We start from the raw sequence: 24,125 nt of genomic DNA on the forward strand, positions 1-24,125 counted from the left end.
ATGATGAGAGAGAGAGAGGGGCTATGATGAGAGAGAGAGAGAGAGGGGCTATGATGAGAGAGAGAGAGAGAGAGCTAGAGAGAGAGAGAGAGAGAGAGGGGCTATGATGAGAGAGAGAGAGAGGGGCTATGATGAGAGAGAGAGAGAGAGGGGCTATGATGAGAGAGAGAGAGAGGGGCTATGATGAGAAGAGAGAGGGGCTATGATGAGAGAGAGAGAGGGGCTATGATGAGAGAGAGAGAGAGAGCTAGATGAGAGAGAGAGAGAGAGGGGCTATGATGAGAGAGAGAGAGAGGGGCTATGATGAGAGAGAGAGAGAGAGGGCTATGATGAGAGAGAGAGAGAGAGGGGCTATGATGAGAGAGAGAGAGAGGGGCTATGATGAGAGAGAGAGAGAGGGGCTGATGAGAGAGAGAGAGAGAGAGAGAGGGCTATGAGAGAGAGAGAGAGAGAGAGGGGCTATGATGAGAGAGAGAGAGAGGGGCTATGATGAGAGAGAGAGAGAGAGGCTATGATGAGAGAGAGAGAGAGGGGCTATGATGAGAGAGAGAGAGGGGCTATGATGAGAGAGAGAGAGAGGGGCTATGATGAGAGAGAGAGAGAGAGGGAGAGAGGCTATGATGAGAGAGAGAGAGAGGGGCTATGATGAGAGAGAGAGAGAGGGGCTATGACAGAGAGAGAGAGAGAGAGGGGCTATGATGAGAGAGAGAGAGAGGGCTATGATGAGAGAGAGAGAGGGGCTATGATGAGAGAGAGAGAGAGGGCTATGATGAGAGAGAGAGAGAGGCTATGATGAGAGAGAGAGAGGGGCTATGATGAGAGAGAGAGAGGGGCTATGATGAGAGAGAGAGAGGGCTATGATGAGAGAGAGAGAGAGAGAGAGGGGCTATGATGAGAGAGAGAGAGAGGGGCTATGATGAGAGAGAGAGAGAGAGAGGGGCTATGATGAGAGAGAGAGAGAGGGGCTATGATGAGAGAGAGAGAGAGGGGGCTATGATGAGAGAGAGAGAGGGCTATGATGAGAGAGAGAGAGAGAGCTATGATGAGAGAGAGAGAGGGCTATGATGAGAGAGAGAGAGAGGGGCTATGATGAGAGAGAGAGAGAGAGGGCTATGATGAGAGAGAGAGAGAGGGGCTATGATGAGAGAGGGGCTATGATGAGAGAGAGAGAGAGGGGCTATGATGAGAGAGAGAGAGAGAGAGGGGCTATGATGAGAGAGAGAGAGAGCTATGATGAGAGAGAGAGAGGGGCTATGATGAGAGAGAGAGAGAGAGAGAGAGAGGCTATGATGAGAGAGAGAGAGAGGGGCTATGATGAGAGAGAGAGAGAGAGGGGCTATGATGAGAGAGAGAGAGAGGGGCTATGATGAGAGAGAGAGAGAGGGGCTATGATGAGAGAGAGAGAGAGGGGCTATGATGAGAGAGAGAGAGGGGCTATGATGAGAGAGAGAGAGAGAGAGGGGCTATGATGAGAGAGAGAGAGAGAGAGGCTATGATGAGAGAGAGAGAGGGGCTATGATGAGAGAGAGAGAGAGGGGCTATGATGAGAGAGAGAGAGGGCTATGATGAGAGAGAGAGAGAGGGGCTATGATGAGAGAGAGAGAGGGGCTATGATGAGAGAGAGAGAGAGGGGCTATGATGAGAGAGAGAGAGAGAGGGGCTATGATGAGAGAGAGAGAGAGGGCTATGATGAGAGAGAGAGAGAGAGAGGCTATGATGAGAGAGAGAGGGGCTATGATGAGAGAGAGAGAGAGGGGCTATGATGAGAGAGAGAGAGAGAGGGGCTATGATGAGAGAGAGAGAGGGGCTATGATGAGAGAGAGAGAGAGAGAGGGGCTATGATGAGAGAGAGAGAGGGGCTATGATGAGAGAGAGAGAGGGCTATGATGAGAGAGAGAGAGGGGCTATGATGAGAGAGAGAGAGAGGGGCTATGATGAGAGAGAGAGAGGGGCTATGATGAGAGAGAGAGAGGGGCTATGATGAGAGAGAGAGAGGGGCTATGATGAGAGAGAGAGAGAGGGGCTATGATGAGAGAGAGAGAGAGGGGCTATGATGAGAGAGAGAGAGAGAGGGGCTATGATGAGAGAGAGAGAGAGGGGCTATGATGAGAGAGAGAGAGGGGCTATGATGAGAGAGAGAGGGGCTATGATGAGAGAGAGAGAGAGAGGGCTATGATGAGAGAGAGAGAGAGAGGGGCTATGATGAGAGAGAGAGAGGGGCTATGATGAGAGAGAGAGAGAGGGCTATGAGAGAGAGAGAGAGGGGCTATGATGAGAGAGAGAGAGAGGGGCTATGATGAGAGAGAGAGAGAGAGGGCTATGATGAGAGAGAGAGAGAGAGGGCTATGATGAGAGAGAGAGAGAGAGATAGGGGCTATGATGAGAGAGAGAGAGAGAGAGGGGCTATGATGAGAGAGAGAGAGGGGCTATGATGAGAGAGAGAGAGAGAGGGCTATGATGAGAGAGAGAGAGAGAGGGGCTATGATGAGAGAGAGAGAGAGAGGGGCTATGATGAGAGAGAGAGAGAGGGGCTATGATGAGAGAGAGAGAGAGAGAGGCTATGATGAGAGAGAGAGAGAGGGCTATGATGAGAGAGAGAGAGAGGGGCTATGATGAGAGAGAGAGAGGGGCTATGATGAGAGAGAGAGAGAGGGGCTATGATGAGAGAGAGAGAGAGAGAGAGGGGCTATGATGAGAGAGAGAGAGAGGGGCTATGATGAGAGAGAGAGGAGATGATGAGAGAGATGATGAGAGAGAGAGAGGGGCTATGATGAGAGAGAGAGAGAGAGAGGGGCTATGATGAGAGAGAGAGAGGGGCTATGATGAGAGAGAGAGAGAGGGGCTATGATGAGAGAGAGAGAGAGAGGGGCTATGATGAGAGAGAGAGAGAGAGAGGGGCTATGATGAGAGAGAGAGAGAGAGAGGGGCTATGATGAGAGAGAGAGAGGGGCTATGATGAGAGAGAGAGAGAGAGAGAGGGGCTATGATGAGAGAGAGGGCTATGATGAGAGAGAGAGAGAGGGGCTATGATGAGAGAGAGAGAGAGAGAGGGGCTATGATGAGAGAGAGAGAGAGGGGCTATGATGAGAGAGAGAGAGAGAGAGGGGCTATGATGAGAGAGAGAGAGAGAGAGAGAGGGGCTATGATGAGAGAGAGAGAGAGAGAGAGAGAGGGGCTATGATGAGAGAGAGAGAGGGGCTATGATGAGAGAGAGAGAGAGGGGGCTATGATGAGAGAGAGAGAGAGGGGCTATGATGAGAGAGAGAGAGGGGCTATGATGAGAGAGAGAGAGAGAGGGGCTATGATGAGAGAGAGAGAGAGGGGCTATGATGAGAGAGAGAGAGAGAGAGAGAGGCTATGATGAGAGAGAGAGAGAGAGAGGGGCTATGATGAGAGAGAGAGAGAGAGAGAGGGCTATGATAGAGAGAGAGAGAGAGGGCTATGATGAGAGAGAGAGAGAGGAGCTATGGGCTATGAGAGAGAGAGAGAGAGAGAGAGAGAGAGAGAGAGGGGCTATGATGAGAGAGAGAGAGGGGCTATGATGAGAGAGAGAGAGGGGCTATGATGAGAGAGAGAGAGAGGGGCTATGATGAGAGAGAGAGGGGCTATGATGAGAGAGAGAAAGAGAGGGGCTATGATGAGAGAGAGAGAGAGAGAGAGAGAGAGAGAGAGAGAGAGGGGCTATGATGAGAGAGAGAGAGAGGGGCTATGATGAGAGAGAGAGGGGCTATGATGAGAGAGAGAAAGAGAGGGGCTATGATGAGAGAGAGAGAGAGAGAGGGGCTATGATGAGAGAGAGAGAGAGGGGCTATGATGAGAGAGAGAGAGAGGGGCTATGATGAGAGGGAGAAAGAGAGGGGCTATGATGAGAGAGAGAGAGAGAGAGAGAGAGAGAGAGAGAGAGAGGGGCTATGATGAGTGAGAGAGAGAGAGAGAGAGAGAGGGGCTATGATGAGAGAGAGAGAGAGGGGCTATGATGAGAGAGAGAGAGAGGGGCTATGATGAGAGAGAGAGAGAGAGGGGCTATGATGAGAGAGAGAGAGGGGCTATGATGAGAGAGAGAGGGCTATGATGAGAGAGAGAAAGAGAGGGGCTATGATGAGAGAGAGAGAGAGAGAGAGAGAGAGAGAGAGAGAGAGAGAGAGGGGCTATGATGAGAGAGAGAGAGAGGGGCTATGATGAGAGAGAGGGGCTATGATGAGAGAGAGAGAGAGGGGCTATGATGAGTGAGAGAGAGAGGGGCTATGATGAGAGAGAGGGGCTATGATGAGAGAGATGTGTATTTGATCATGTATGTGTTTTTGTTGTTTGTTCTTTGTTATTGAGCCAAAAAGATTGGAGAAGTGGTTGATCCATACATCTCCATTTTGGATAGATAATTATTCACGTTGTTTGTTTAGCGTTTTTCAATTTTCCTAGAAGTGGTTAGAGTCTATGGATTCATCCATTACATTGAGCTGATTTCTGATGTGCTTTGTTCAGGAAGTTGTCTAGAGGGGATTGAATTTGTTGTCGCCTAATCGTTTTTCGCTTTCAACTCTAATATGTTATACCCCTTGATCTTCAAGAATAAGACTTGGAAATATAGATTAGCCAAACTGTTTTACCTGAGCATAACCCCAAATATAAGGATTTATTAGCGTACTGTGTTCATGGTTTTGTTATCATGGACTGATTGGGCTCATTGCTTCGAGTTGAAACAACCTGGCCTCAGGGGTAGACGTAACATAGTAAATATCCGAAACACTCCAATTAGTATGATATTTTATGTATTAATTTGTGGCTGTCCATCATACATTTCATAATGAAATGTTATGAATTGCAATTCTTACATCATGTTACGTATTTGCTAAATGTATGAAATGTTACGAATTTCAATTTGTTGTGGCTAACATTAGCTAGGTGGCTATTGCTAACATTAGCTAAGTGGCTATTGCTAACATTAGCTATTGCTAACATTAGCTAGGTGGCTATTGCTAACATTAGCTAGGTGGTTATTGCTAACATTAGCTAGTTGGCTATTGCCAACATTAGCTAGGTGGCTATTGCTAACATTAGCTAAGTGGCTATTGCTAACATTAGCTAGGTGGCTATTGCTAACATTAGCTAGGTGGTTATTGCTAACATTAGCTAGTTGGCTATTGCCAACATTAGCTAGTTGGCTATTGCCAACATTAGCTAGGTGGCTATTGCCAACATTAGCTAGGTGGCTATTGCCAACATTAGCTAGGTGGCTATTGCTAACATTAGCTAGGCGGCTAATGTTAGCTAGGCTAGTGGTTAGGGGTTACGGGTTAGGGTTAAGGTTTGAGATAGGCTTAAAACAATAATCTCAAAAACAACATTCTTTTGCTGGATTCAGACATGCAACCTTTGCCACCAGAGGCAGATGCTTACCCAAACCTACTGGAAGGTAACAGCGCTCACTATTGCCTCTAGTGGCCGGTTTCCACCTCATCTCCCAACGTCCTCAGACATGGACGAACGTTTAATACTGACTTGTGTCATGTGTGACCAGGCTGCATTTAGGGGGAAACAAACTTAAACTTGAAACCTTTTTATTTTTATGCTGAATTGGATCTGATTAAGAAAACAGAAAGGTGTGATAATGGATTTTACGCCGACATCCTTTCTGAATTTAAAGTAATCCTAGACGTAATCATTTGTTTTTTGAGAAGTATCTGTAATCTGATTACAATAGTTTTGCTGGGAACAACGGATTACAATTTAAATATGTTTTATCAGTTACTTGTACTGTAACATAATACATGGGGAATAACCCTCTTGAGTGGCTGACTGGCTGGCTGGCTGACTGGCTGACTGACTGCTACTGACTGACTGCTACTGACTAACTGACTGACTGGCTGACTGGCTGGCTGGCTGACTGACTGACTGGCTGACTGACTGGCTGACTGGCTGGCTGACTGGCTGGCTGACTGGCTGGCTGACTGACTGGCTGAGTGGCTGACTGACTGGCTGAGTGGCTGGCTGACTGACTGGCTGACTGGCTGGCTGACTGACTGGCTGGCTGACTGGCTGAGTGGCTGACTGACTGACTGGCTGAGTGGCTGACTGACTGGCTGACTGGCTGGCTGACTGACTGGCTGACTGGCTGGCTGGCTGACTGGCTGAGTGGCTGACTGACTGGCTGACTGGCTGGCTGGCTGACTGGCTGAGTGGCTGACTGACTGGCTGACTGACTGGCTGAGTGGCTGGCTGGCTGACTGGCTGACTGGCTGACTGACTGCTACTGACTGACTGACTGGCTGGCTGGCTGGCTGACTGGCTGACTGGCTGACTGGCTGTCTGACTGACTGGCTGACTGACTGACTGACTGGCTGACTGGCTGGCTGACTGGCTGAGTGGCTGACTGACTGACTGGCTGAGTGGCTGGCTGACTGGCTGAGTGGCTGGCTGACTGACTGACTGGCTGACTGGCTGGCTGACTGGCTGAGTGGCTGAGTGGCTGACTGACTGGCTGAGTGGCTGGCTGACTGACTGACTGACTGGCTGAGTGGCTGGCTGGCTGGCTGGCTGAGTGGCTGGCTGGCTGGCTGAGTGGCTGACTGACTGGCTGAGTGGCTGACTGACTGGCTGAGTGCCTGACTGACTGACTGGCTGGCTGACTGGCTGAGTGGCTGAGTGACTGGCTGAGTGGCTGGCTGACTGACTGACTGGCTGAGTGGCTGGCTGGCTGGCTGGCTGAGTGGCTGGCTGGCTGAGTGGCTGACTGACTGGCTGAGTGGCTGACTGACTGGCTGAGTGCCTGACTGACTGGCTGACTGACTGACTGGCTGGCTGACTGGCTGAGTGGCTGAGTGACTGGCTGACTGGCTGACTGAGTGGCCGACTGACTGGCTGACTGGCTGAGTGGCTGACTGACTGGCTGACTGGCTGACTGGCTGACTGGCTGGCTGACTGGATTGACTGACTGGCTGAGTGGCTGACTGGCTGACTGAGGGAGCTGACTGGATGGCTGATTGGCTGAGTGGCTGACTGGCTGACTGACTGGAGAAGAGTGGCTGACTGGCTGAGTGGCTGACTGGCTGGCTGAGTGGCTGACTGGCTGAGTGACTGGCTGAGTGGCTGACTGAGTGGCTGACTGGCTGACTGACTGGCTGACTGACTGGCTGAGTGGCTGGCTGATTGGCTGAGTGGCTGACTGGCTGACTGGCTGACTGGCTGATGGCTGGCTGAGTGGCTGACTGGCTGAGGGAGAAGAAGGGGAAGGCTGAGTGGCTGGCTGAGTGGCTGACTGGCTGACTGAGGGAGAAGAAGGGGAAGGGGGAAACCTAGTCAGTTGTACAACTGAATGAATTCAACTGAAATGTGTCTGAATCAGAGAGGTGTGTGCGGGGAGGGGGGCTGCCTTAATCGACGTCATCGGCTGCTGGGTAGCAGTTGTTGTTGGGGGTCAACTGCCTTGCTCAAGGGCAGAACGGCAGATTTTTCCAACATGCTGGCTCAAGAGAGTGAGTGAGTGAGTGCTTACATCAGTGAGCGGAGGAGAGTATATACTCCCGTGGCTACAGTAACTCACCTTTGACCTTTGACACGAACCCCAAGCTTTTCTTCAGGTCAGAGCAGATAGCGTGGAGACACCAGCGGTAGTTGGAGTCGCAGCGGTACTTGTTGGAGCCACAGGTGTCGTAACAACTGTCCAGCTGGTTACAGCACTGAGTCATGGCTGGGATGCCAATGTCAAACTGTGTTGGGATAATACATAGGATTTATACATTCTATATAGGGATTTATACATTCTATATATAGGGATTTATACATTCTATATATAGGGATTTATACATTCTATATAGGGATTTATACATTCTATATATAGGGATTTATACATTCTATATATAGGGATTTATACATTCTATATATAGGGATTTATACATTCTATATATAGGGATTTATACATTCTATATATAGGGATTTATACATTCTATATAGGGATTTATACATTCTACATATGGGATTTATACATTCTATATATAGGATTTATACATTCTACATATAGGGATTTATACATTCTATATAGGGATTTATACATTCTATATAGGGATTTATACATTCTATATATAGGGATTTATACATTCTATATAGGGATTTATACATTCTATATATAGGGATTTATACATTCTATATATAGGATTTATACATTCTATATATAGGGATTTATACATTCTATATAGGGATTTATACATTCTATATATAGGGATTTATACATTCTATATATAGGGATTTATACATTCTATACTTTATTTAACCTTTATTTAACCAGGAAAAGAGTCTATTTTTCAAGTGAGACCTGCCCAAGAAGGCAGCAACAATCAGTACATTACAGAACTAAAACCTACTACAATACAATACAATACAACAATACAACAATACAATACAATACAATACAATACAACAATACAATACAATAGGCCAGTGTGTAAATCCCTATATAGTGTGCAAATCCCTATATAGTGTGTAAATCCCTATATAGTGTATAAATCCCTATATAGTGTATACATCCCTATATAGTGTATACATCCCTATATAGTGTATAAACCCCTATATAGAGTATAAATTCCTATATAGTGTATACATCCCCATGTAGAGTATAAATCCCTATATAGTGTATAAATCCTATATAGTGTATAAATCCCTATATAGAGTATAAATCCCTATATAGTGTATAAATCCCTATATAGTGTATAAATCTCTATATAGTGTATAAATCCCTATATAGTGTATACATCCCCATGTAGAGTATAAATCCCTATATATAGTGTATAAATCCCTATATAGTGTATATAAATCCCTATATAGTGTATAAATCCCTATATAGAGTATAAATCCCTATATAGTGTATAAATCCCTATATAGAGTATAAATCCCTAACCTCCTCCGTCTTACAGAGACTGAACTCTGTTTATCATGCAGCCTCCTCTGTCTTACAGAGACTGGATTCTGTTTATCATGCATCCTTGCGCTTTATTACAAATGCCAAGTCACTCACCCACCATTGCTCATTGTACCAAGTGGTAGGTAGGACATCAATTTATACATGTAGAAAGATACATTTGTATGTGTTCATCTACAAAGCCCTTTTGAGTGAACTCCCTCTTTAACTCTGTAGTCTGGTCTCCTTCACCACCAGCAGTTACCATATCTGGTCTGCTAGGTGGTTAAAGTCCCCAGGACATTCACAGTATTAGGCAAGACTGCCTTCTCTTGTGCACCAGAGGCATGGAATAGTCAATAATCCATGCTTCATCCAGATATGTTAGTGCCCCTGAATGAATTAAAAATATTGATGTGAGACTCTGTTACAGACTAGTGGAAATGCTTTTTTTTAGGCTGGATCGTGTTATTGTATTGTTGTATTGTATTGTATTGTTGTATTGTATTGTTGTATGTTGAGAACACCTTTATTTAACCAGGTAGGCCAGTTGAGAACACATTTACAACTGCGACCTGGCCAAGATAAAGCAAAGCAGTGCGACAAAAACAGAGTAATATATAATCAAACATACAGTCAAAAACACAGTAGAAAAGAAAAATATAAACATCTATGTACAGTGTGTGCAAATGTAGAAGAGTAAGGCAATAAATAGGCTATAGAGGCGGAATAATGACAATTTAGCATTTACACCGGAGTGATAGATGTGCAGATGATGATGTGCAAGTATAGATACTGGGGTGCAAAAGAGCAAGGGGATAAGTAATAAATTGGGGATGAGGTAGTTGGGTGTGCTATTTACAGATTGGCTATCTACAGGTACAGTGATCGGTGAGCTGCTCTGACAGCTGATGCTTAAAGTTAAAGAGGTAGATATAAGACTCCAGCTTCAGTGATTTTTGCAGTTCGTTCCAGTCATTGGCAGCAGAGAACTGGAAGGAAAGGCGGCCAAAGGGAGTGTTGGCTTTGGGGATGACCAGTGAGATATACCTGCTGGAGCGTGTGCTATGGATGGGTGTTGCTATGGTGACCAGTGAGCTGAGATAAGGTGGGGCTTTACCTAGCAAAGACTTATAGATGACCTGGAGCCAGTGGGTTTGGCGACGGATATGTAGTGAGGGCCAGCCATCGAGGGCATACAGGTCGCAGTGGTGGGTAGTATATGGGGCTTTGGTGAAAAAAACGGATGGCACTGTGATAGACTGCATCCAATTTTCTGAGTAGTGTTGGAGGCTATTTTGTAAATGACATCTCCGAAGTCGAGGATCGGTAGGATGGTCAGTTTTACCAGGGTATGTTTGGCAGCATGAGTGAAGGAGGCTTTTTACGAAATAGGAAGCCGATTCTAGATGTAATTTTGGATTGGAGATGCTTAATGTGAGTCTGGAAGGAGAGTTTACAGTCTAACCAGACACCTAGGTATTTGTAGTTGTCCACATATTCTAGGTCAGAACCGTCCCGAGTAGTGATGCTAGTTGGACGGGAGGGTGCGGGCAGCGATCAGTTGAAGAGCATGCTCTTAGTTTTACTAGCATTTAAAAGCAGTTGGAGGCCACATTAGGAGTGTTGTATGGCATTGACGCTTGTTTGGAGGTTTGTTAGCACAGTGTCCAAAGAAGGGCCAGAAGTATACAGAATGGTGTCGTCTGCGTAGAGGTGGATCAGAGAATCACCAGCAGCATGAGCGACATCATTGATGTATTCAGAGAAGAGAGTCGGCCGAGGATTGAACCCTGTGGAACCCCAATAGAGACTGCCAGATGTCCGGACAACAGGCCCTCCAGGTTGACACACTGAACTCTGAGAAGTAGTTGGTGAACCAGGCGAGGCAGTCATTTGAGAAGCCAAGGCTATTGAGTCTGCCAATAAAAATGTGTGATTGACAGAGTAGAAAGTCTTGGCCAGGTTGATGAATACAGCTGCACATTATTGTCTCTTATCGATGGCGGTTATGATATCGTTTAGGACCTTGAGCGTGGCTGAGGTGCACCCGTGACCAGCTCGGAAACTAGATTGCATCAGGGATTCCAAGATGGCGTAGCAGTAAGTCGTCCTGTCGTGTCGTGTCCCCTGTATATAAAGTTTCTTTTTCGTTCTTTTACATATTTTTCTTCGCATATCTCTTTAAAAACTTTTTGCTAAACCTAAACTTCCAAATACTCTCCTGCAACCCGCCTCACCCAATGTAGCTATTTTTCCTAAAGTATTTATATTTACTTCGGAACCGGAACCCCTCAACTGAAGCTCAACTGAAGCTAGCCAGCTAACCACCAGCCATGCTAGCGGTCTTCAGCTAACCGGTCATCAGCTAACCTTCAGCCCGGAAAGCTCTCGCCAGTTCGAACAACGCGACTCTAACCAGAGCATAACGGACTTATTTTTCATCCCCGGATTCCCACCGCAAACGGAACATTTTTCAGCTGGATCTTCACAACTAGCTATCTAGCTATATACGAACTGTTAGCTTGCTAGCACAGGCCTGCTAACCGTCGCGTCGCCGCGTCCCAAACACCCATATTTACTTTCTATCTCTTTTTGATTTTTTATTTGTTTATACCTCCCGGAAACCTGCCTCACCCAATGTGATACGGAATCGCTATTATTTTTATTTTTTTGAACACACTCAAGAACCCCAGAAGCTAACCAGCTAACTAGCTACAAGCTATTTAGTCATTGTTAGTTTTTTTTTAACCTGGATAACACTCGCCAGTCCAGCTTCCCTGCCCCATCCACCGCTGCCCCCTGGACACTGATCTCTTGGCCACATAGCTGATGCACGCTGGACTGTCCATTAATCACGGTACTCCATTCTGCTTGTTTGTTTTATCTGTTGGCCCCGTTGCCTAGTCAACGCCATTTTACCTGCTGTTGTCGTGCTAGCAGATTAGCTGTTGCTGTCTAACCTACTGTTTTAGCTAGCTCTCCCAATTCAACACCTGTGATTACTGTATGCCTCGCTGTATGTCTCTCTCAAATGTCAATATGCCTTGTATACTGTTATTCAGGTTAGTTATCATTGTTTTAGTTCACAATGGAGCCCCTAGTTCCACTCTTCATACCCCTGATAACTCCTTTGTCCCACCTCCCACACATGCGGTGACCTCACCCATTACAACCAGCATGTCCAGAGATACAACCTCTCTCATCATCACCCGGGGCCTGGGCTTACCTCCGCTGTACCCGCACCCCACCATACCCCTGTCTGCGCATTATGCCATGAATATATTCTACCATGCCCAGAAACCTGCTCCTCTTATTCTCTGTCCCCAACTCTCTAGGCGACCAGTTTTGATAGCCTTTAGCCGCACCCTCATACTACTCCTTCTCTGTTCCGTGGGTGATGTGGAGGTAAACCCAGGCCCTGCATGTCCCCAGGCACCCTCATTTGTTGACTTCTGTGATCGAAAAAGCCTCGGTTTCATGCATGTCAACATCAGAAGCCTCCTCCCTAAGTTTGTTTTACTCACTGATTTAGCACACTCTGCTAACCCTGATGTCCTTGCTGTGTCTGAATCCTGGCTCAGGAAGGCCACCAAAAATTCAGAGATTTCCATACCCAACTATAACATCTTCCATCAAGATAGAACTGCCAAAGGGGGAGGAGTTGCAGTCTATTGCAGAGATAGCCTGCAAAGTAATGTCATACTTTCCAGGTCCATACCCAAATAGTTCGAACTACTAATTTTGAAAATTACTCTCTCCAGAAATAAGTCTCTCACTGTTGCCGCCTGCTACCGACCCCCCTCAGCTCCCAGCTGTGCCCTGGACACCATTTGTGAATTGATCGCCCCCCATCTAGCTTCAGAGTTTGTTCTGTTAGGTGACCTAAACTGGGATATGCTTAACACACCGGCAGTCCTACAATCTAAGCTAGATGCCCTCAATCTCACACAAATCATCAAGGAACCCACCAGGTACAACCCTAACTCTGTAAACAAGGGCACCCTCATAGACGTCATCCTGACCAACTGGCCCTCCAAATACACCTCCGCTGTCTTCAACCAGGATCTCAGCGATCACTGCCTCATTGCCTGTATCCGCTACGGAGCCGCAGTCAAACGACCACACCTCATCACTGTCAAACGCTCCCTAAAACACTTCTGTGAACAGGCCTTCCTAATCGACCTGGCCCGGGTATCCTGGAAGGACATTGACCTCATCCAGTTAGTTGAGGATGCCTGGTCATTCTTTAAAAGTAACTTCCTCTCCATTTTAGATAAGCATGCTCCGTTCAAAAAATGCAGAACCAAGAACAGATACAGCCCTTGGTTCACTCCAGACCTGACTGCCCTCGACCAGCACAAAAACATCCTGTGGCGGACTGCAATAGCATCGAATAGTCCCCGTGATATGCAACTGTTCAGGGAAGTCAGGAACCAATACACGCAGTCAGTCAGGAAAGCTAAGGCCAGCTTCTTCAGGCAGAAGTTTGCATCCTGTAGCTCCCACTCCAAAAAAGTTCTGGGACGCTGTGAAGTCCATGGAGAACAAGAGCACCTCCTCCCAGCTGCCCACTGCACTGAGGCTAGGTAACACGGTCACCACCGATAAATCAGTGATTATCGAAAACTTCAACAAGCATTTCTCAACGGCTGGCCATGCCTTCCACCTGGCTACTCCAACCTCGGCCAACAGCTCCGCCCCCCCCCCGCAGCTCCTCGCCCAAGCCTCTCCAGGTTCTCCTTTACCCAAATCCAGATAGCATATGTTCTGAAAGAGCTCCAAAACCTGGACCCGTACAAATCAGCTGGGCTTGACAATCTGGACCCTCTATTTCTGAAACTATCAGCCGCCATTGTCGCAACCCCTATTACCAGCCTGTTCAACCTCTCTTTCATATCGTCCGAGATCCCCAAGGATTGGAAAGCTGCCGCAGTCATCCCCCTCTTCAAAGGGGGAGACACCCTGGACCCAAACTGTTATAGACCTATATCCATCCTGCCCTGCCTATCTAAGGTCTTCGAAATCCAAGTCAACAAACAGGTCACTGACCATCTCGAATCCCACCGTACCTTCTCCGCTGTGCAATCTGGTTTCCGAGCTGGTCACGGGTGCACCTCAGCCACACTCAAGGTACTAAACGATATCATAACCGACATCGATAAAAGACAGTACTGTGCAGCCGTCTTCATCGACCTTGCCAAGGCCTTCGACTCTGTCAATCACCATATTCTTATCGGCAGACTCAGTAGCCTCGGTTTTTCGGATGACTGCCTTGCCTGGTTCACCAATTACTTTGCAGACAGAGTTCAGTGTGTCAAATCGGAGGGCATGCTGTCCGGTCCTCTGGCAGTCTCTATGGGGTGCCACAGGGTTCAATTCTCGGGCCGACTCTTTTCTCTGTATATATCAATGATGTTGCTCTTGCTGCGGGTGATTCCCTGATCCACCTCTACGCAGACGACACCATTCTATATACTTTCGGCCCGTCATTGGACACTGTGCTATCTAACATCAAAACGAGCTTCAATGCCATACAACACTCATTCCGTGGCCTCCAACTGCTCTTAAACGCTAGTAAAACCAAATGCATGCTTTTCAACCGATCGCTGCCTGCACCCGCATGCCCGACTAGCATCACCACCCTGGATGGTTCCGACCTTGAATATGTGGACATCTATAAGTACCTAGGTGTCTGGCTAGACTGCAAACTCTCCTTCCAGACTCATATCAAACATCTCCAATCGAAAATCAAATCAAGATTCGGCTTTCTATTCCGCAACAAAGCCTCCTTCACTCACGCCGCCAAGCTTACCTAGTAAAACTGACTATCCTACCGATCCTCGACTTCGGCGATGTCATCTACAAAATGGCTTCCAACACTCTACTCAGCAGCTGGATGCAGTCTATCACAGTGCCATCCGTTTTGTCACTAAAGCACCTTATACCACCCACCACTGCGTCTTGTATGCTCTAGTCGGCTGGCCCTCGCTACATATTCGTCGCCAGACCCACTGGCTCCAGGTCATCTACAAGTTGATGCTAGGTAAAGCTCCGCCTTATCTCAGTTCACTGGTCACGATGGCAACACCCATCCGTAGCACGCGCTCCAGCAGGTGTATCTCATTGATCATCCCTAAATCCAACACCTCATTTGGCCGCCTTTCGTTCCAGTTCTCTGCTGCCTGTGACACAAACGAATTGCAAAAATCGCTGAAGTTGGAGACTTTTATCTCCCTCACCAACTTCAAACATCAGCTATCCGAGCAGCTAACCGATCGCTGCAGCTGTACATAGTCTATTGGTAAATAGCCCACCCATTTTCACCTACCTCATCCCCATACTGTTTTATTTATTTACTTTTCTGCTCTTTTGCACACCAATATCTCTACCTGTATATGACCATCTGATCATTTATCACTCCAGTGTTAATCTGCAAAATTGTAATTATTCGCCTACCTCCTCATGCCTTTTGCACACATTGTATATAGACTCCCCTTTTTTTCTACTGTGTTATTGACTTGTTAATTGTTTACTCCATGTGTAACTCTGTGTTGTCTGTTCACACTGCTATGCTTTATCTTGGTCAGGTCGCAGTTGCAAATGAGAACTTGTTCTCAACTAGCCTACCTGGTTAAATAAAGGTGAAATAAAAAATAAATAAAAAATGGAGAAGGTACGGTGGGGTTCGAAATGGACGGTGATCTATTTGTTAACTTTCAAAGATTTTAGAAAGGCAGGGTAGGATGGATACAGGTCTATAACTGTTTGGGTCTAGAGTGTCTCCCCCTTTGAAGAGGGGATGACCGCGGCAGCTTTCCAATCTTTGGGGATCTCAGATGGGATGTATATATAAGGATGTATACACTATATAGTGATGTATACTCTACATAGGGATTTATACACTATATAGTGATGTATACTCTACATGGGGATTAATACACTATATAGGGATTTATACACTATATAGTGATGTATACTCTACCTGGGGATTTATACACTATATAGTGATGTATACTCTACATGGGGATTTATACACTATATAGTGATGTATACTCTACATGGGGATTTATACACTATATAGTGATGTATACTCTACATGGGGATTAATACACTATATAGTGATGTATACTCTACATGGGGATTTATACACTATATAGTGATGTATACACTACATGTTTAAAATGCTTCAGCTGTCACCATAGGGGAACCCTTTTGACTCCAGGTAGAACCCTTATGACTCCATGTAGAACCCGTATGACTCCATGTAGAACCCTTTTGACTCCATGTAGAACCCTTTTGACTCCAGGTAGAACCCTTTTGATTCCAGGTAGAACCATTTTGACTCCAGGTAGAACCCTTTTGACTCCAGGTAGAACCCTTTTGACTCCAGGTAGAACCCTTTTGACTCTAGGTAGAACCCTTTTGACTCCAGGTAGAACCCTTTTGACTCCAGGTAGAACCCTTTTGACTCTAGGTAGAACCCTTTTGACTCCAGGTAGAACCCTTTTGACTCCAGGTAGAACCCTTTTGGGTTCCATGTAGAACCCTTTCCACAGAAACGTCTAATATGTATTGTATGAATAAACAGCAGGCTACAGTTTACGTATTAGTACTGTATAACAAACAGCCTGTAGTTAGTGACAGGAAACATACACCATCAGGTACCTGGAATCCTAGGAGGTTGGAGCTGCAACCGTTGGGCTCTGGGGTCATGTAACCATAGCGATGCACAGGTGTTTTACCTGATAAGGAAATATAAACAACTTTTAATCCAAACCCTTGTGCATATTATCCAAATATTAATTAAGAGAAGTTGTTATCAATAATCACAAATGTAACGTTCAGCACTCTATGGTGACATTTATTGATGGGACCTTTTAAAAGTACTTCAGCAAAATATCTATTTTACAGTTCTATTAGTTATCCCCATTCCAGTGTCCATACTAGTATATGGTACTACTCTACTGATATCCATAATAGCCTTAACTTTAGGGTATGGAGAAATGTATTAGGCTAGTGTGGATATTGGAACTTAGCGTAGTCATGGTGATTATATCCTAGCACATTCTTAGAATGACCGCAATGTGTTGGGTATGCTACTCTACTTGTTATCCATAATAGCCTTAACTTTAGGATATGGAGAAATGTATTAGGCTAGTGTGGATATTGGAATTGAACCTGTAGGTCATGCTGTACTAACTATGGTCTGATGGGTACTATACCTCAGTCATCTGGTCAATCTATATCACTGATACTCACTGAAGTGATCTATTATTAATGGAATGTAAACATGTTAACACTGACCTCGGCTATACGTCTCTCATCAATACCACAGATGGATAACATGAGAATCTATTGACGAATGGGCCTCATGTTAGTAAACAGCCAAACAGTTCAATCAATTACTATTGACCATAAGTATGATAAACAGATCAACACAGAGGGGAGAAAGAGACAGAGAGAAGCCTAACCGGTGGTCTTTAATTGTAATAGCCTGAATGGGTACAACGTGATCTGTTATTTAGGAAATCAAGTTTGCCTCTATACTGGATCAAGGAAGGAGTCAGCTAGGTTTTTAGTTATATTCAGCATCTTGGTTTTATTTATATTCAGCATCTTGGTTTTAGTTATATTCAGCATCTTGGTTTTAGTTTCATTCAGCATCTTGGTTTTAGTTACATTCAGCATCTTGGTTTTAGCTACATTCAGCATCTTGGTTTTAGTTTCATTCAGCATCTTGGTTTTAGCTACATTCAGCATCTTGGTTTTAGCTACATTCAGCATCTTGGTTTTAGTTTCATTCAGCATCTTGGTTTTAGCTACATTCAGCATCTTGGTTTTAGTTTCATTCAGCATCTTGGTTTTAGTTTCATTCAGTTTCATTCAGCATCTTGGTTTTAGCTACATTCAGCATCTTGGTTTTGGTTTAGTTTCATTCAGCATCTTGGTTTTAGCTACATTCAGTTTTAGTTTCATTCAGCATCTTGGTTTTAGCTACATTCAGCATCTTGGTTTTAGCTACATTCAGCATCTTGGTTTTAGTTTCATTCAGCATCTTGGTTTTAGCTACATTGAGCATCTTGGTTTTTACATTCAGCATCTTGGTTTAGTTTCATTCAGCATCTTGGTTTTTAGTTTCATTCAGCATCTTGGTTTTAGTTTCATTCAGCATCTTGGTTTTAGTTTCATTCAGCATCTTGGTTTTAGTTTCATCTTGGTTTAGTTTCTTGAATTCATCGCGGAAGTAAAGGCAATGTTATCGCATTTGCGGAGACTGCATTCACACGGTCAACGCTGGTAAATGCTGCATATGTCGCTCAATCTGAAATTACCTTTAAATTTCAATTACACACACCCCCCCCCGCCTCTTCCTTACCGTATTTGCACTTGTATTGACACACTCCATTGCGTCCCCCCATCAGTTCCACAAAGCGAGTCAAAGTATCCGTTGGCTGCCTGGAGGCTCTCTGACGGAAGCCAACCCCCATCCAGAGTCCTCTTCCTGGGCTTCGAAGACAGGTATCTCAGAGCTGGCTGGATCCTCCCCTGGAGCATCTGCCTCTGCTGCCTCTACAATGGGCTCCTCCACTGCCTTCCCAAGGGTCTCCCGGTCAGCCAACTCTTTCAAGATGGCGTCTTGAATCTCTGTCTCTTCAGCGAGTTCTTCCTTCTCCACCGGGCAGACAACTCTTTAATCATTGCTTCTGTTATCAGGGCCTCTTTTTCTTCTTCTGTTATGATAAAGGCGTCTACAGGGGTATCTGCTACCAGAGCATCAGCAACTGGGGTGTCCTCATCCGGCTCTTCGGCTACAACCTCGTCAGCTACAGCGGCATCTGTAACAGGCTCATTTGTCACTAGGGCTTCTGATACAGCCTCAGCTGAAGGAGTATCATCAACGACTGGGCCACCTGCCTGCACGGTATCAACCTCCGACGGAACACCTACAGCAGCAGAGGTGGCAACCCTGAACGTGGTCGGAACAGCAGGAGGGCCGTCCTCTTGGCGGGTTGTCCTGCTGACCAGAGAAGCAGACATCCCAGAGGAGAGGAAGATGAAGAGCAGGAGGAAGGATACGGTACGGGGGAAGCATGGTGGCCTGGTAGAAAGTGACTGCGCAGGTTCGTCTGAGAGGAAGACGTCCACATTTAAACAGACTCTGAGAGTACTGACTGTGTCTGTGTGAGAGGCAGAGAGGACTTTGGCCACTGATTAGGTCAGGGAGACAGCAAGGCACAGACAAATCGATGCTGGGTTCAAAGGTCAATAATCCTTTCCTACTGGGCACAACATGTCATTTAAACGTGGAAAATTGGGTAATATTTAATTAAGACGTTGATCCAATGAAATTTAAATATTTTTTCACCCACTCAAAAAGACAGCCAGAAGTTTGTTGAAATCCTAATGCTATTTATTGATTTATTTATTGATATTATCCTAATATCACTATGTTTTCAACCGTCTAAAGCACAACCGAATAACAATGGAAAAACAATGTCAGGTATTTTGTACTTATACAACAACTTAATGTGTTATCACGGTGCTTCATCTAATAGCAGAACCAAACGATTACAGTTGAGATCACATTAAAAAGTACATTGTGCAAGTGATCAATGCTGTTGGAGATTCGGTTCAGATTATATCATAGAAATTGTGAAGATTTACATAGAACTGCAACCTTTCCACGCCATCTTGAACAGAACGCTTTCTATGATTACATTTAAAAAAATTTTTTTATAGTTACAACAGACTAACCTCAACCTCAAAATGTGGTCATAGATGAAACTCATTTTTAAGGTTGAAGAAATAACGTTACATTCGTTTGTAAGGTAGCCTTAACTTTAGTCTATTTTTCTGTTTTACAAAAGTAATATTGAATTGTGTTTGGTTTACAATGCAACCAAATTATCAAGGATATCTAAGACTTGGATAGTTTAATCTGAGCCACTTGCTTCATCCTATTCTTGAACTTGTATTTTTGTATTTAGTTGGAGACATAAATCCAACATATAATTTGTTAACAAGTTTTTATTTTTTTTATTTTAACTTTATTTAACTAGGCAAGTCAGTTAAGAACATATTCTTATTTTCAATGACGGCCTGGGAACAGTGGGTTAACTGCCTGTTCAGGGGCAGAACGACAGATTTGTACCTTGTCAGCTCGGGGGTTTGAACTTGCAACCTTCCGGTTACTAGTCCAACGCTCTAACCACTAGGCTACCTGCCGCCCCTACACTCTAACCACTAGGCTACCTGCCGCCCCTACACTCTAACCACTAGGCTACCTGCCGCACCTACACTCTAACCACTAGGCTACCTGCCGCCCCTACACTCTAACCACTAGGCTACCTGCCGTCCCAACACTCTAACCACTAGGCTACCTGCCGTCCCACACTCTAACCACTAGGCTACCTGCCGTCCCTACACTCTAACCACTAGGCTACCTGCCGACCCTACACTCTAACCACTAGGCTACCTGCCGTCCCTACACTCTAACCACTAGGCTACCTGCGTCCCTACACTCTAACCACTAGGCTACCTGCCGTCCCTACACTCTAACCACTAGTCTACCTGCCGTCCCCTACACTCTAACCACTAGGCTACCTGCCGCCCCTACACTCTAACCACTAGGCTACCTGCCGTCCCTACACTCTAACCACTAGGCTACCTGCCGTCCTACCTCTAACCACTAGGCTACCTGCCGTCCCTACACTCTAACCACTAGGCTACCTGCCGTCCCTACCTCTAACCACTAGGCTACCTGCCGTCCCTACACTCTAACCACTAGGCTACCTGCCGTCCCTACACTCTAACCACTAGGCTACCTGCCGCCCCCTACACTCTAACCACTAGGCTACCTGCCGCCCCTACACTCTAACCACTAGGCTACCTGCCGTCCCTACACTCTAACCACTAGGCTACCTGCCGTCCTACACTCTAACCACTAGGCTACCTGCCGTCCCTACACTCTAACCACTAGGCTACCTGCCGTCCCTACACTCTAACCACTAGGCTACCTGCCGTCCCTACACTCTAACCACTAGGCTACCTGCCGTCCCTACACCTAACCACTAGGCTACCTGCCGTCCCTACACTCTAACCACTAGGCTACCTGCCGTCCCTACACTCTAACCACTAGGCTACCTGCCGTCCTACACTCTAACCACTAGGCTACCTGCCGACCCTACACTCTAACCACTAGGCTACCTGCCGTCCCTACACTCTAACCACTAGGCTACCTGCCGTCCCTACACTCTAACCACTAGTCTACCTGCCGTCCCTACACTCTAACCACTAGGCTACCTGCCGCCCCTACACTCTAACCACTAGGCTACCTGCCGTCTACACTCTAACCACTAGGCTACCTGTCCCTACACTCTAAATTCACTAGGCTACCTGCCGTCCCTACCTCTAACCACTAGGCTACTATGCCGTCCCTACACTCTAACCACTAGGCTACCTGCCGTCCCTACACTCTAACCACTAGGCTACCTACTGTCCCTACACTCTAACCCACTAGGCTACCTGCCGTCCCTACACTCTAACCACTAGTTAATAGTCTGTCTTTCGAAAGTGATATTGAATTGTGTTTGGTTGTCAGCGCAACATAATGTCAGTATTTGAAGGAGATGTATCTCTTGTTCCACTGACTGGCTTTAATTCCAGTTCGTCTACAAATTAATAAATGATATGTTGGATTCACGTCTCCGTCTCAACCAAGAGTCAAAGCTAAAGAATAGGACTAAATCCAATCAAATTTGATTTCAAGGTCATTTAAAGTCCAAGCAGAAGATACATCTAATTCAAATGTAGTTATGTGGTTGTGTTGACAACCAAACACAATTCAATATTGGGGTCTTCCGAGTGGCGCAGTGGTCTAAGGCACTGCATCTCAGTGCTAGAGGCGGCTCACAGACCTTGGTTCAATTCCAGGCTGTATCACAACCGGCCGTGATTGGGAGTCCCATAGGGCAGCGCACAATTGGCTCAGCGTTGTCCGGGTTTGGCCGTCATTGTAAATAAGAATTTGTTCTTAACTGACTTGCCTATGTTAAATAACAAACATGTAAATGAAATATCCAGGTTGTCTTCAAAATATAATTGATAACTTTGATTCATGTTTTCCATCTCAACCAAAGTTAAACTTCTATGGCAACAAAAGGTTGGTTGGTTCCATCCAATTGGTGACAGATTTTCATGCAAGCATTCTAAATTTACGATTAAAGAATTAGCCTTTTCCCACCAAACTGATTTATTGCGGATAAATATCAGTGGGTGATGACATAACTGCACACAAATGTACTTTTTCCGCTTAAATGTTCATGTACAAACCGAATGTTCAAAGTGTTTCCATCACATTTTCAACTCTACCGAAAGTTTTTGTCACAAACTGTTGCATTAAATAAAAAAATGTGCCTACTCTGGTCTTGCATGTGCGCTCGAGCCAACAGTTTACAGATACAGTGTAGGGAGGCTAGTCCACTGCATAATGACATTACTATGGGATAAGAGCGAGAATATTTTTGTTGTTGTTGTCATGCATCGATCATCATGTCACCAGAATTAGACCCTCGATCTCTATTGGAAAGTAGTCCTCTTCACCACCCGAGGAAGTGTTTCATAATTTATTCCATCTTATAGCCTAAATGAAAGCTTTCCCCGGGTCGTAACGGAGGACACACACCATATCATCGCGTGACTCCCAAGTTTACCCGGATATGAAGGTTAATTTTTTAAATCAATATTTCACTGGAAGTCGTTTCCACCGCCATTTCACTTGTAATGAATATAGACTGAGGATTGGAAACATGGTTGCACGCAGTGTAATGACGTGTGTGTGCTGAGATTTTGATGGACTGTCCCGCAGGACTGAAGAGAAGCGTTGCTGATTGGCTACCATGGTTATTCCAAGTGTCGATATTATTTAGCGACAGGTATGTTTATTGCCCAGAAAGTTCAGGATGTGCATATATCACCTTAGTTTTGTTGATCTCCCGTTGACTTCATGCTCCCATAGACCTTGTTTTAAGTTATCTCATCCCTTACATTTAATCAGTGTGAACTAATTAAGATCACATTGACTCCAATGTGTAGCTTTATAAGTAACAAAATCACATTTGTGATAAGAATCATGTCTCTGATTAGCCAATCATATACAACGTCTTTGAGACATAGAGGTAGAATGACTAAATTGTATTTCTATATTTGAGACATAGAGGTAGAATGACTAGATTACATTTCTATATTTGAGACAGAGGTAGAATGACTAGATTACATTTCTATATTTGAGACATAGAGGTAGAATGACTAGATTGTATTTCTATATTCTATTGGTTTCAGGCATTCGGTAAAGTTGTCTTGTATTCCATTTGTACTATTTCAATCAATTATTTGTATTCATATTGAAAATTAATATATTATTACCAGGGATGGAAAATAAGATGGCCCTTTTCAAACATCGCAAGGCACAGATTTGTGGGGCGAATCTTACCCGGGCTAGTAGAAATCACAGTCTACTCGTCCGACAGTCCGGTGCCCAAAGTCCTGAAATTCCATCCCTGGTGACATGTAACACAATATCTCAAATAAGCAAACGACTGAAATGAGATGATACCTCATTAACCCCCAAGGGGAAATTAGTTTGTCAACAAAATACCAATAATAAACCCATTATTCCACCATTGTGATAGAGCATGTCTCTCTGCTGCCCTCTGGTGTTTATTGAGAGTTATACTCATGTTCCTGCTGATACAGTACCCCATTATCGCTTCTCTCTGCTATGTCACAAAGGGCACCCTATTCCCTATTTAGCGCACTAATTTTGACCAGAGCCCTATGCGCCCCTGGTGAAAAATAGTGCACTATATCTATCACCTTGTTTGCAGTACAGACCTCATTGTGGAAAAGGGAGATACTGATACAATCAGTTCCTCTGAGTCGCAGTTTAGTCATTAGTATCACTACCAACAAGCACCTAATTTGGTCAAGATAAAGCCCACTGGGCACAGATGTCAGTTCAACGTCTAGTTTTGATGAAACATTTGGTTGAGTTTGTCATCTAATGTGAATTCAATTTGAAATCAACGAATAATCTCACCATGTTATGTGAGATTTAGGTCAAAAGTTGGGTGAAAAAAAGACACATTGATTCAACGTCATCACATCACATTTTATTATTTTGTTTAAATGACATGGAGTTAAAACCTACAGGAGGGTCTCTCTCCAGGAACAG

The 24,125-nt window shown here is 45.2% G+C and overlaps 1 pseudogene; it reads right to left on the reverse strand.

Moving 5' to 3' along the window:
- LOC124028431 overlaps positions 1-19,020 on the reverse strand; it is a 28,761-nt pseudogene extending 9,741 nt beyond the window's left edge.
- Positions 19,021-24,125: the final 5,105 nt, after the last annotated feature.

Source organism: Oncorhynchus gorbuscha, unplaced genomic scaffold, assembly GCF_021184085.1.
Source record: "Oncorhynchus gorbuscha isolate QuinsamMale2020 ecotype Even-year unplaced genomic scaffold, OgorEven_v1.0 Un_scaffold_4147, whole genome shotgun sequence".
NCBI lineage: Eukaryota > Metazoa > Chordata > Actinopteri > Salmoniformes > Salmonidae > Oncorhynchus > Oncorhynchus gorbuscha.